Source organism: Maniola hyperantus, chromosome 26 (assembly GCF_902806685.2).
Source record: "Maniola hyperantus chromosome 26, iAphHyp1.2, whole genome shotgun sequence".
In the NCBI taxonomy this organism is placed as follows: Eukaryota; Metazoa; Arthropoda; class Insecta; order Lepidoptera; family Nymphalidae; genus Maniola; species Maniola hyperantus.
Window position 1 is genome coordinate 3,855,934 of NC_048561.1, and position 13,137 is coordinate 3,869,070.

Below are 13,137 nucleotides of genomic sequence, written 5' to 3' on the forward strand. Positions count from 1 at the left end.
TACTAGGTTTGATTTAACGACACCCCCTAGCCTAATATTTAGCAGATGTCGATTTCAGGATCAAACCGAGAGTTTCTTCACTCTAGTTCTACTGTGCTAGTCTAGGCACCACCACTATTTGTTGCATGTTATCATCTGGGAGTGGTTTAGAATTGGAATCCCATAACCCAGTTAGTGCAAAAACGATCTGAACTCACGCGGGGTGCATTCGTAAAGTACGAATCCACCCCACTCCTAACTGCACGAAGGTACCCCAACCAAAAAAATCAAACAATAAATTTAAAATAAAAATAACGGTGAGGGTTATCCCAAAATAAATGTTTACACATGAATCTAAGGCACTTATCCAATGACTATTATATGTTACTTTAACAATTTGAGCCAAGCTTATTACGAATTAATGTCGTCAAAGATGAGTCGAAAAATTATTTTCGCGGTGTGAAAACACGTTTTAAATTATTCTAAAAAAACTGACTGTTGTACAGCCACTGCACTTAGCTGTGAGCCTATGAATATGAGCGGGCCTCACATATACAAAAACACAAACGCGTCACCATGTAGCATAGTGTAGATATGACTGTTGTACGAATGCTCCCTCTGTACGAATCCTACCTGCTTTCCCCTATCTGCTATAAAATTCGGCAAGAGATTGTTCATTCTGAGTAGATTCATTATTTTCTTCTGTAGATACTCGGTGGCTATTAGATTGATTGCATTCGTCTGCAGCTAGTCGGTTGCAGGTGGATTCTTCATTTTCTTCTGTGGCTAATTGGTTGCTTATAACAGCAATATTGTCACTCGAAGTTTGTGGAAGAGTTATTTTGTTGTAGGTCTCTGGAGTACTATTACGGGAAACATTACTTAAATGAGAGTAGTTTGACATTGAACTAGGGTTACTATATTGCAAAGATTGGTACACGAACTATACTATTTGAATGAGATCTTTGTCGCGTCAAACTTCCAGTGGTTAGCCGCGCCTTCACCATAGGTTTGAGAAAAAGTAAGGGTTTAAAATATGGCCATTTGGAATATACTGTAGTTGCCTCATCTCCAGAGCGAGAAGGTGGAATCTTTCCTAACTTTACCGCAAATTGATCCCTTATATATCTCCATCTTTTTCTTATTTTACTTTCTGAAACAAAAAAGTACTGATATGTAAAAACTTTTTCCTACAGAGGTCAAATACAATTTTATTGTTGTAAATATCAAGGTAAAGAAATTTAAAAATACTTATTTCTTTCCAGTTCAATCAATTTAAAAATAATTATTTATTTAAATCCCAATTATCAGGTTGGGTCTTATACATATAGAAACCTGGCAAGAAATAAGTATTTTTAAATTAATTTAACCTGATGTTTACAACAACAAAATTACATATATTACACAAAGACCAGTGAAACATAATATTTAGAAAGAGAAGTAATGAAGCATTAGTTATGCACGTGATAAGATTAATGCTTCGTACCAATTAGTTTGAAGATGATGAAGAATAAATGTTCCACTGGTCTTTGCATTTTAGGGTGTTTATAGTTCAGGAATCCAGTACTTCTCTCTTCCCCGCTTTGTATGTGGCATACCTCATGCTTGACTTTATAATTGTTGTTAAGAATGTTAAAAGAATGCCAGCGCCTAAACTGATTTTAAGACTATTTAGAAATTCAGGACTTTGGATGCCCAAAGATAATTTCTCAGTCAATTTCTCTTCTGATCTAAATGATATTATACCCATCGAGAAATATATATTTGACCTCTGACTGTCTCATAAAATAATGAGCAGAATCATCCCTCCCACGATTTAGCGTTAATTTTTGCTTTTTTTACATCCTGTATTCCGGGTGTAATAGTTAAATGTGTTTTTATTTTTAGATATCTTGCAACTGGAGAATCATTCAAATCGCTTTCAAAAAATTTTCGTATAGGAGTAACAAGATTAACAAAAATTATAGAAGAGACGGTTCTAGCAATATGGGAGTATACCATACATATGCCTACACCCACCAGAGATATATTTTATTCAATATCTAATGATTTCAATAATATTTGGAATTTCCCTCACGTCATAGGTTGTATAGACGGTAAACATGTGCGCGTAATGTGCCCAAAAAAATCTGGATCTATGTTTTACAACTATAAAAAATATTTTTCTGTGGTACTGCAAGCAGTAGCCGATGCCAATTATAAATTTGTAATGGTAGAAGTCGGGGGCTATGGTAAACAGAGTGATGGCGGTACCTTTATATAGCATCAGATTTGTATCAGTTTCTAAATGAAAGAGAATTAGATATTCCATTGCCCGCTTATTTGCCTAATACCCAAGTCTCTGTTCCTTACGTATTTTTAGCTGATGAAGCGTATCCTTTAAAAACATATTTAATGAAACCCTTTGGTGGACGTGATTTAACAGTGGACCAACAAAATTTTAATAGTCGCTTGTCCCGAGCGAGAAAAACAGTGGAATGTGCATTTGGTAGATTATACTCAAAGTGGCGTTTGTTATCTAAAAGCATCGAAACAGATATTCAACTAGCTGATAAGATCGTAAAAACTTATGTGTTTGTTGCACAATATAATTATTGATAAAGAGGGTTTTGAGCGAAACTTGACTACGGTAAATATTGTCAGACGAAGATGGCACAATCAAAGACTGAGTCCGCCTAGTAATGTTGCTACAAACGTCAGAAATAATTTTGTGCAATATTTCAAACATAATCACTTAATATATAGGTAATTAAATTGGGTAATACTGTTGGAGACTTCGATGGCTTCCTCGTGCTTGTGTTTTTAGTAAATGAAACCTTCACTTTGTGAACATGGCTTGTAATAAGTTAAATTAAAAATATACAACAGATATACAACATAATGTGACTGCTCTGAGTGGCGAATTTTGACTAGCGCACGTCCGGCGTGCGAGCACAAGTTTTCTCGAAGCAGTGATCGGGGTTCGCATGGCGAGATGTCCGCACACACACACACACGACTCGTTCTTAGCGGCGCGAACAAATACTTTATTATTAATATTTTATAACTACAAAATTAAAATAAATCGAACTGATCATTGAAAGTACTCACCATCCTGTTTCATTACCAAACTGGATCTCTTTCCAACACTTATCTGTAACATTTCTGTTGCTGTGGAACTTATGAGTTCTGTCCCATAAACATTGTTTATCAAACACTAAGGGCCGGTTGTTTCAACCAATTTTGACGGACACGTAACATTTAAATATGGCGCTAACGAACGTTAATCAAAAAAAGCGTTGCTTCACCATTTGCTTGCGCTAACGATCGTTAAAAAGTTACGTTTACGTTAACCAGTGCTGGAGCCATTGGTGATCGTCAAATCAGTTCGTAACTTCGTACTGTACTTCATACAAGCGGCTTATTTTCTATTAATTTATAAACTATGGAATCTTTATTCAATACTTTCAATGGTAGTTTTTTCGAAAATGAAAGAGAAGTACTAAGAAAGAAAAAAGTTTTTAAAAAGCGAATTTTCAATTATGAATTATTCGAAGAAGATGAATTTATAGATAGATTCCGAGTTTCGAAGGAAGTTGCAATATTCATAACGAATTTAATAGAAAGTGAAATAAAAAGAGATACGGATAAGTAAGTAAATTTTTGTAAACTTATACCTAACCTATTCTGTTGTATTGTATAGGTACTTACCTACCAGCTTGTAATTTCTTTATTCCTTTCAAATCACGATATAACCTACCTACCTAAGGTACCTATCTACTACATTTTAACATTGTTTCAGAAATCGCGCAGTAAAACCAATAGATCAGGTCCTTGTTACCCTCCAATATTATGCCTCAGGATCCTTTATGAGATGTGTTGGTGATATGGCTGGGCTTCATAAAACGACAGTGTGTAGAATAATACATAGAGTAACACTTGCTATTGCAAAATTACGCCCCCAGTACATATATATGCCAAGGACTGAACAAGAAATGCAAAACGTTGTTACAAAGTTTTATAACATAGCCAGCTTTCCGAAAGTAATAGGTGCCATTGATTGCACCCACATAAATATTTTATCTCCAGGTTAGTAACATGGTACTCATACCTGCCTTTCATGTTCTCTACATTTTCATTAGGTACTTATACTATTTTAAAAATTCATAACTTTCCATTGACTTTAATTACCTACCTAATATAAAATTTATTCAATTTAGGTGGTGATAATGCTGAAGACTTTAGAAACAGGAAGGGCGTATTCTCCTTTAATGTTCAAGTCATTGGAGATGCGGAGTTATGTATAAGGAATATAGTTGCAAGATGGCCAGGATCCGCACATGATAGCCATATATTCAATAGTTCCAATATTAAATATAGAATTGAGTCCGGGGAGTTCAATGGGCTGTGACTTCTCGGAGATTCGGGTTATGCTTTAAAACCATACCTGCTATGAAATATATAATTATATTTTGCAGGTTTATAACTTTACCTATGGATGTGAAATATGGTGATGGACTAATATCATGGACCTATACTAACATTCAGTATTTTTAGTATATAGGTTTCTTACTAATTGCATTCTTTTGGTGGACAAATAACCAATTTGACAAAAATAATAAGCATTTATTAACTGAATTACACTTAAGTACTTACAATATTCATTTTAACTACTGAAATATTAAAAAAAACATTTTTAAATTAAAACTAAAGTAAACACAATAATTTTTACTTAATTAAATACTTAATTAAACACACAAATTGTTTTATTTTATCATTTTACTTTCTTTTCTTATAGAATCACTTCACTGTCATGACCCCGGAATCAAAACTAGGGTACTTTCCATAAACCTAGTATCATGAATTTTGGCAGAATAGCAATGTCTTATAGCACAAGTACCTAAAGGGAAAATCTAGTGCTATCCTTTTCAGCATGGATAGCAATATACTAGCTGATACCCGCGACTTCGACCGCGTGGGTTTAGATTTTTTAAAATCCTTCACCTTTCTACTGACGTATTGCAAGGCATCGCCAAGGTCTGCACCTGTACCTACGTAGTCGAAATTCCACGGATACGTATGAAGCGATTTTCCTCTTCCTTTCCTTTCCTTTCCTTTTTATTTCCTTATTTAATATTGAAACTTCAGGTATATCTTCAGTTTTTTGGACACCAATCTGTAAATAGTAAATAGAAACAAATTATATTTTAGTATCCTTTATACACCAGTATCTATAATTTTTATAAGAATTAATTTTTGCCTGCATCATCTTTCACTGCTTTTAGGTTTCTAATATCTCTAGTTTTGCCCAGATAAAACTACTTATCTTATTTTCTGTGATGTAAGTTATCTCTAAAGTGAAAATAGTCAAAATCAATCTTGCAAATGAGCAGTGAAAAGAGAAATAATCACATACAACATCAGGTATTTATAGTGTTAGTAAGGATTATAAGTTTTTATAAAAGAGCAGTGAAATAGAATTTCCTCACTTGAGAATCATCATCAATTGTGCTAGCCAGCCCATCCATTGATACTGGCATAACTGACCTTAGCCAGTCTGTGTCTGCATCAGCAGGAGGTGGAGGCGGACCACCCCCTGTTTTAAACCTCTCTTGCCTCTGTTTGCTTGCATCCTAAAAATCAATACATAAAGTAAATATGCTATAAAGTACCTACAATATAAAATGTCTGATCTTGTCTTGTTTACAACAGGTTTAAGACAACATACTTTACGAGCATTCCGCTTCATATTATCAAATTTAGCTTGGAGCTGTTTAAGGGTTCGTGGGTTCTCTGACAGGGCATTAAACTCCGCATGTATGGCGTTCCATGCCTTCTTTTTTTGCACATTGTTACAATTATCTGTTTTTTTGTTGAACAATACAGCTTGGTATTTATCTATCAAGTTCTTGAACCGCGCCTTCTCTTCTTTTGAAAAGATTAATGAACGTTCTCTGAAAGTAATTGAGTCACGTAAATTCATGTCACTTTCAACTATCTCTCAATGAAATATACTTTGTACATATACAATTGATGCAATATTATACCAAATAATAACTTACTTTGGTGAAAAAGTCTCAATTTTTTCGAAAAACACAAAAATTAATAAATACCGCGAATTAAATAACCCTTATCAAAGTTGTCAAACTTGACAGAATGCTCGAATGACATTGTTTTCATCAATGTTGCTACTACTAAAAATATTCCCCATAAGACATTAGGCCAAACTAGGCTTTCGCTTACAGGCAACCCGAATAACAATGACGAACTGTTTTTTTTACAATGAAGCAACGCTCCAAAATTAACAGATGTTAAAGTTCGTCTGTAACTGTTAAATTTTAACGAACGTATCTTACGAAGACCAATGGTTTGAAACAACCGGCCCTAAGGCTATCAAAACTTCGTTATCCAAATCCATTTTTAATATTATTAAACACACCCTACACCAGTAAATGCTTAAACCCGTATGGCACGGTCCAGGTAGTCGGCACCGACAAGTTACAACCTGTTTCTTTATAAGTGAGTGAATAGGATTATATTGAAATATTATACCTGCGCTGATCGGTACCTACCCGTACAGATTTGTCTGTACCGGAAACCTGTTTCTTTACGTAAGCACCCTTACCACGGACAAAGCGAAAAAGCTTTCAAACCTTACCACGGACAAGGCGAAAAAGCTTTCAATCCTTACCATGCGATCGCCCATTTGCAAGATTTTTCCAGCCTTCAAAACTCACTAAGGCATCACTCACCCACGGGATATCTAAGCCTCAAAGCTCACTAAGGCATCACTCATCCACGGGATATCCAACAATGAACAATGCTTATATTCTCTGCGCCCACACTCTTGACATCATAGTTACCGAGGCACAATTTTATATCAGAGCAATAATAATAGGGGTTAAAGTATGAAATTGTCGTTTTTATTATAATGGGTACTTCGAATTGACATAGAACCTTCATGGTTTGAGATTTTTGAGTGAAACTTTTTTCATACGGTACCTATGTAGTTCTTCTTTTAAAAAATGTGCAACATTCGATTATCAACTTTCAGTTGTTTTTTTTATTCAGCTTAGACAATAAAGATAGATACTTCGAAAATTCGTGTGATTTTTGAATACGAGTTCCGACGCGGAACTAACGCGGCAGAAACAGCTCGCAATATTAATGTTGCGTTTGGAGAGGGGACTGCTAATGAACGCACTGTGCGATTTTGGTTTAAACGCTTTCGTGATGGAAACTTCGATTTGAAGAACGAACCACGTGGAAGACCGCCCACACAGGTGAATAACAATGATTTGAAAGAGATGGTGGAAGCCGATCCGAGCCAAACTACCCAGGAATTAGCGGCATGGTTTAACGTTACCTTACCAACAATATTGACTCATTTGCGTCAAATCAATAAAATAAAAAATATGAAAAATGGGTGGCCTCATGATTTGACTGATCTGCAGAAAGAAACGCGTGTTGAAACTTGCGTTGCCTTGTTGTGTCGATACAGAAATGAAGGAATATTGGATCGAATTGTGACATGTGATGAAAAATGGATTCTTTACGATAATCGTAAGCGGAAAATGCAATGGCTGACCCCAGGTCAAACGCTGCAACAGTGTCCTAAAGCAAAGCTTACCAATCAAAAGGTAATGGTAACTGTTTGGTGGTCTCAGCGTGGTGTTATTCACTATAGCTTTCTCCGATCTGGTCAAGCAATAACGGCAATGTCTACTGCGCCGAACTCCGAACAATGATAGCGAAACTAGCAGTGAAACAGCCCCGACTTATGAATCGATCTTCACCATTATTCAAATTCTAACAATATATAACAAATAACAAAATATAACAAATTCTACCTCCTGCCATTTTCCATCAATTTCTGCTTCCCATTTCTTTGTTCCTGCATTCAACATCTTTACATTGTCTTTATCCTCAATCAAAGAGTCTTTCGTCTTTTTCAATGCAAACTGTAATTGCATAGGGTCGTTAGAGAAACTGTGGGATGCTTTGCCTTTTGTGAGATAGTTCAAAACGTCTTGAGTGAAGGTGCGCTTCCTAATCCCAGAAAAAGCTGGACGGCTTGTTGCCATGGGATCCACATTCCCTAAACTTTTAGTCAACAATGACTGTGCCATCTTTGAAACGTATTTAAACATGATTGGTTCAACTGTTATTTGTGTTTTTGAAGATCGTTGATTAAAAACGCTATTTAACTCTTTTCTTTGGTGCCATTTAGACCTGTTAGTTATTTGAGCGAGAATACTCAAATCCTTCAACTAGGTCCCAAAAATTGCATGAAATATGACCTCTCCCGTTCTTAAAGAATCCGCGCCTGTTTTGATTTTAAATTTCATCCCCATTTTTACTGCATAATTATAACATTTATGCATGTCACTGCCTGAAAAGCTCCATTTCAGTTGTGGCGTTGGGAGTTTAGTGGTGGAGAATAAAACCCACAAGTCAACACGAGAATTTATTTAGGTAAGTAGGGTCGTGAGTTATCGTGCTGGCGTCACTACACTTCCACTACACTTGCAGTAGGCTGTACTTCCCTGTTTCGCCGTGCGGTAACGTCCCAGAGGTAGCGGGAGTCCGGCGAGATGGTCTTCCGGGAAGTGGAATGCGCGCTCGACGAGGTGCACGGCGGCAGACCGCTGGCCAGGTGCGGAGAGTTTCGTAGCGCCGGAAGAGGGTGCCACGAGATGCGCCTGGCGTAGGCAGCGGCAGCGAGAACCAAAGAGCACGAAGGTCCAAGGAGAAACCAGAAGGTCCAAGCGGAATCCAGAACCTGGAACGCACATTCCAGTGGCTGAGCAAAGTCTCACTACGCATCTGATCGTGACCACGCGGCAGAGCAAGCGGAAAGCACAGCGTAATATGGAAGTATACGTTGTCACAATCAGACGGAGTTACAAAGAAAGGAAAGTGTGAGACTACGTTAACATTTTTTTTTTAACAAAAGAATTTACTTGCACAACACTAATTGCAGAAGGCAATTAGCAGCTATTAGCTAATAATAATTTACGTACTAAGTAGGTAGGTATCTCAAGGTGAAAAACTAACAATTAAAAGGTTATTAAAGGTCTAGTGCAATTTTAAGCATAATTAAATGATCATCTAAACAAAATGAGAGAAAAACGTCAATGACTCGAAATGACAATTTTATAACAGCGTTGCGTCATAGAGTGACGTTTCTCGTTCCACTATACGCGCCATAGAGAGCTTGTGATTGTAGATTGATTATGGTGCGCGCACACTACTCACCAACCGGCTAGTGTCCGCATTTTCGGCCCTGTAGAATGCACCACTTTTTGTCACATTTATTTGTTTTTTTAGGTTCAGGATTGGAGTGTAGCCTTTTTGCCCAAACGAATTTTCACGTTAATATTAAGTCGAAACTGCACTTTTTAACCCAATCGTACCCTGGGCTGCGCCAAACAAGTACTTGGTGCGTAAACGGCCGTTTTCATTAATCGACTTTCGAATTAAGATTTAATTAATAATAATAAATATTTTATTAGCCAAAAATTGTTGTGGGTACAAAACAATTTATAATCAGTACAATCCCTTACACAATCGACTGTTTGTTTTACGGTTCTACGGTTTCTGGCCATTTTGGATTGAAATAAATGTAATAAATAGATCTGGCCGGCCAAAACGGCGCACGTATGTCATAGCGTCTTGTGTTTGCTCATATGTAGCGAGGTGCTCCAGTTACAGCACAACCATTTTCCCAAGCTCCGCAAGTTGACTATCAGTTCTGGTCATAGCATCCTTTACATATTTACAGATGTATTTAATTGATTTTACAGAATTACAGAACTCAACGTTTCTATGAGCTGAGAAGTTACGGGACAGATCCGGATTATATGGTACCCACCCAACGATTGTCATTCTCAACTCCACTAATTCTGGCTGTAATTGTCGATAGACTCGGGTCTTATGTTTTTCAAGCCACAGGAGAGAATATGAGGTAGACCACATTTCTACCACTCCACCGAGTACATGTGACAGCTGGTAGTGCCAAATATGCACACCTAAGGAGGTTCATAATGTTTAGCTTTAATGTGAAAAACTCGCTACTATAGTGTGTCTATCGTGTGATGTTTGACCTTGTTTCAAGAGTTCTACGGTTTTTGGACATTATGGATTGCAAGTCAATGTAATAAATAGATCTGGCCGGCCAAAACGGCGCACGTATGTCATCGCGTCTTGTGTTCGCTTATGCATGTAGCGAGGTGCTCTAGCGAAAGAGGACAGCAGCACAACCATCTTCCCAAGCTCCGCAAGTTGACTATTAGTTCTGGTCATAGCATCCCTTACCAGAAAAAAACTTAGAAGCGAGGAATATGTACATTGTATTTGTCGCTTCTCAGATGTGCGTACGCTTCATTTAACGGTACATCCAACTCTCCCCTAAGTTTCCTGATTTGTATTATTTTTGTTTTCTACGAAACTATGTATATTTCTAGGTGTTCCTTTGGAAGTTGGTACCTTCCTAGTACACTGTGACTTGTTTGTAATTCTACATCACTATAAAAATGCGAAATTGTTAGTTTTTTTTTTTTCTAAAGATTACAAAGCGGATTCCCTATGTGAAGTTCGACCCTTAGCGCCTCCTGCGTTTCCTCTTCTTGTCGACCGTTTCCGTGTCAGATCCCTCGTCACTAGACTCTTCAGTAGAGGTTGTGTCTTCTGGCTCCCGTCTGCGCTTGGTTCTTTGCTGTCTCCATCAATGAGCTTGTTTATCATTGCTGGATCGACTGTGCATCCAACAGCTGCAAGCCAGCTCCTGTCTTCTTCACTAAGCAATGGAATGTGCTTGGTGCCCCTCACCTTGAGTAGCCTTCGCGCAAGATCTAGGTCGATTGACCTGTCTATGATGGATTTACTTCCCTGATAGTTTTTCTGCACTCTCTTGATCTTCTTCGCCCATTGGAGTGTTACAGAATACAGCTCTGGGTATTTGGCATGATTTAACTCAGGGTATTTGTTATTATTGATAAGCCTACATGTTGGGAATCGCGCGCCCTCCTGGGTCTCTACTTTCTCCATAACCTCCTTGAAGATTCTCGCATCCTTCCTTACATTCCTTACATTGCTTAGTAGGAGGGCTGGATTCCCCGAGTGAATAAAATCTGCCATACTTTGGACGGATTTCAGATAAAGTAGGAAATTAAACATCTTTAAAGTTACATAAACACTTCTTTTTATTTAATTTACACCCCGTGTACAGTTCACAGGCACGCGTCTACATTCTTACTTTTTCGCCATCTTGTCTCACATCTTCCTTCTCCCTTTCACATCTCACTCACAGCACATCTTGCATCTCTGTCATTTCCTTACGTTCCATTTCGCAATGCATTCCCACATGCATGATCATATACCAGCTCCAGTTGGGTGAACACGGTGCGGATTTTAGGTCTTAGGTTGGGGAGGTCTTTTTCTATCATGTATTTGTTGAGGGCTCTCTCTCTACGCGAGACAGATGAGTATATATCGGCTTTCACGGCACATATTTGTGTTTTAGCTTATCGTCTAACACATCCGGTAGCGTTTGTGAGGCCAACCCCGCTCGCTATCTCTTCACGCCCGCCTCCATATTTTGGCTGGTCCAGGTCCTTCACGAACCCCATCATCACGCATAAGGCTATGAAGGCAGTCATCTGCCTACTTTTCTGGTTTACTGCCCCTTGAACTCCTTCTATCGGTGTGGTAGAGACCAGCTTATACTCTGCGTCAGGATCATCTGTTAAGTTCAGAAGCCAGTACATTGAGCTTATCACGTCATCTGCTCTCATTGAGCTCAACGTTTCTACTTTTACTATGAGATCATTGTACTCAACTACGTTTAGAATAATTTCACTTTTGGTAATTGTTATCTATTCTTATATCTGGTATATTTTTAATATTTTCTTGTTTTTGTGTCATCCTCACATCATTATTGAAACCGATATTATCTAACTCCATGCCATTGTCTTCAACGAAGACTTAGAACACGATGCGATGGTGTTTTTGTAAATTATATCTTCACATACAATAACGCTTGTCTCAGCTTGATTTGCTGTAAATAGTTTATTAGTATCTGATTTAGCAGTGGTAGGAAAAAAAGTGCAGAATTGGCTGATAAAATGTACCTAGCTGCCGTTCTCGTCAAGGTGTGTCGCTGCTACTTGCCGATCAGTTCAATGCGAAGGAGAGAGGCTTCGCAACCTACTATTAGTCTTCGAAAATGCTTTACATTTTCACATAGCTAGAAGGTCGCGGTCGTAGACGGAGTAGCGGCGCTGCGTAGGACACATCGTTTTCGAGAAGAAAGCCAATGGTTTCCAGGTGTTTTTGAGTTTCTGTTCGAGTACTGCGCCTATACTGTGATTTGAAGCGTCTGTCATGACGAGTTCGCAGCCGGGGACTGGGTAGCTCAGTGTTGTTTCTTTTGTGATGCTTTAGCGGCATTTTTCAAAAGCTTGATCAGCTGCAGGTGTCCATTCTATTGGCGTCTTGTCATTTTTTATCTTATTGTAAAGATATTTGTTGAGCTCATGTTGTTGATCCGCTTGATGGGGCAGGCAGTCTCGATAGAAATAAAGCATGCCCAGGAAACGACGCAACTCGACAACAGTCTTCGGGTTTTGGATATTTAATTTATTTATTGGCAATCCAAAACAGATTGTTTCCAAGAGTTTGTTTCTTAAGCGTTTCAGTCTTTGCCTGGGTGCCTCTCCTAGGGACGGAGACAAAGGAAACACTAACTTTCCTTATAATCTCATTTATTAACAGTCGTGTTCCCAATACGAGAACTAAGGACGGACTAATCATAAAATATGAAATGAAATATATTCCTACGGCGATGATCCGCTGAGTCAGCTGCAAGCGTCATGTTACATGTGCAATGTGTCCCTACAGTACTCCCTTGCCAAAAAAATTTTTCTTTAATTAATTTCACTTTTAGTAAAAAAATTAGTAGGCATCTCCAGGAGACTGCATATGATTCATGCACAGTGTAACACTTCACTTGCCTGACGCTACAATCGCTGACACAGAACTAGGTATCAAATAATCTTTTGAACGGGCATGATAACACACAATTCATAAGGTAGGTTACACACCTAGAATAATGAACATTAGCGCAACACATTACACAAATGTTAGGAAATTAAAAAATATATATTAGTACCTATCACA

General features: G+C 37.9%; 1 protein-coding gene and 1 long non-coding RNA gene across 2 annotated transcripts in view; one reads left to right on the forward strand and one right to left on the reverse strand.

Annotated features, from left to right (window-relative positions):
* LOC117994453 (E3 SUMO-protein ligase ZBED1-like) overlaps positions 1-13,137 on the forward strand; it is a 318,547-nt gene that overhangs the window by 78,124 nt on the left and 227,286 nt on the right. The gene's annotated exons all lie outside the window — the stretch shown is intronic.
* LOC138404236 (uncharacterized) lies at positions 4,564-6,095 on the reverse strand. The gene is made up of 3 exons (XR_011238251.1): positions 5,687-6,095; positions 5,448-5,591; positions 4,564-5,134 (listed from the first exon to the last, which is right to left on the reverse strand). It is a non-coding gene; the product is annotated as an uncharacterized lncRNA (long non-coding RNA).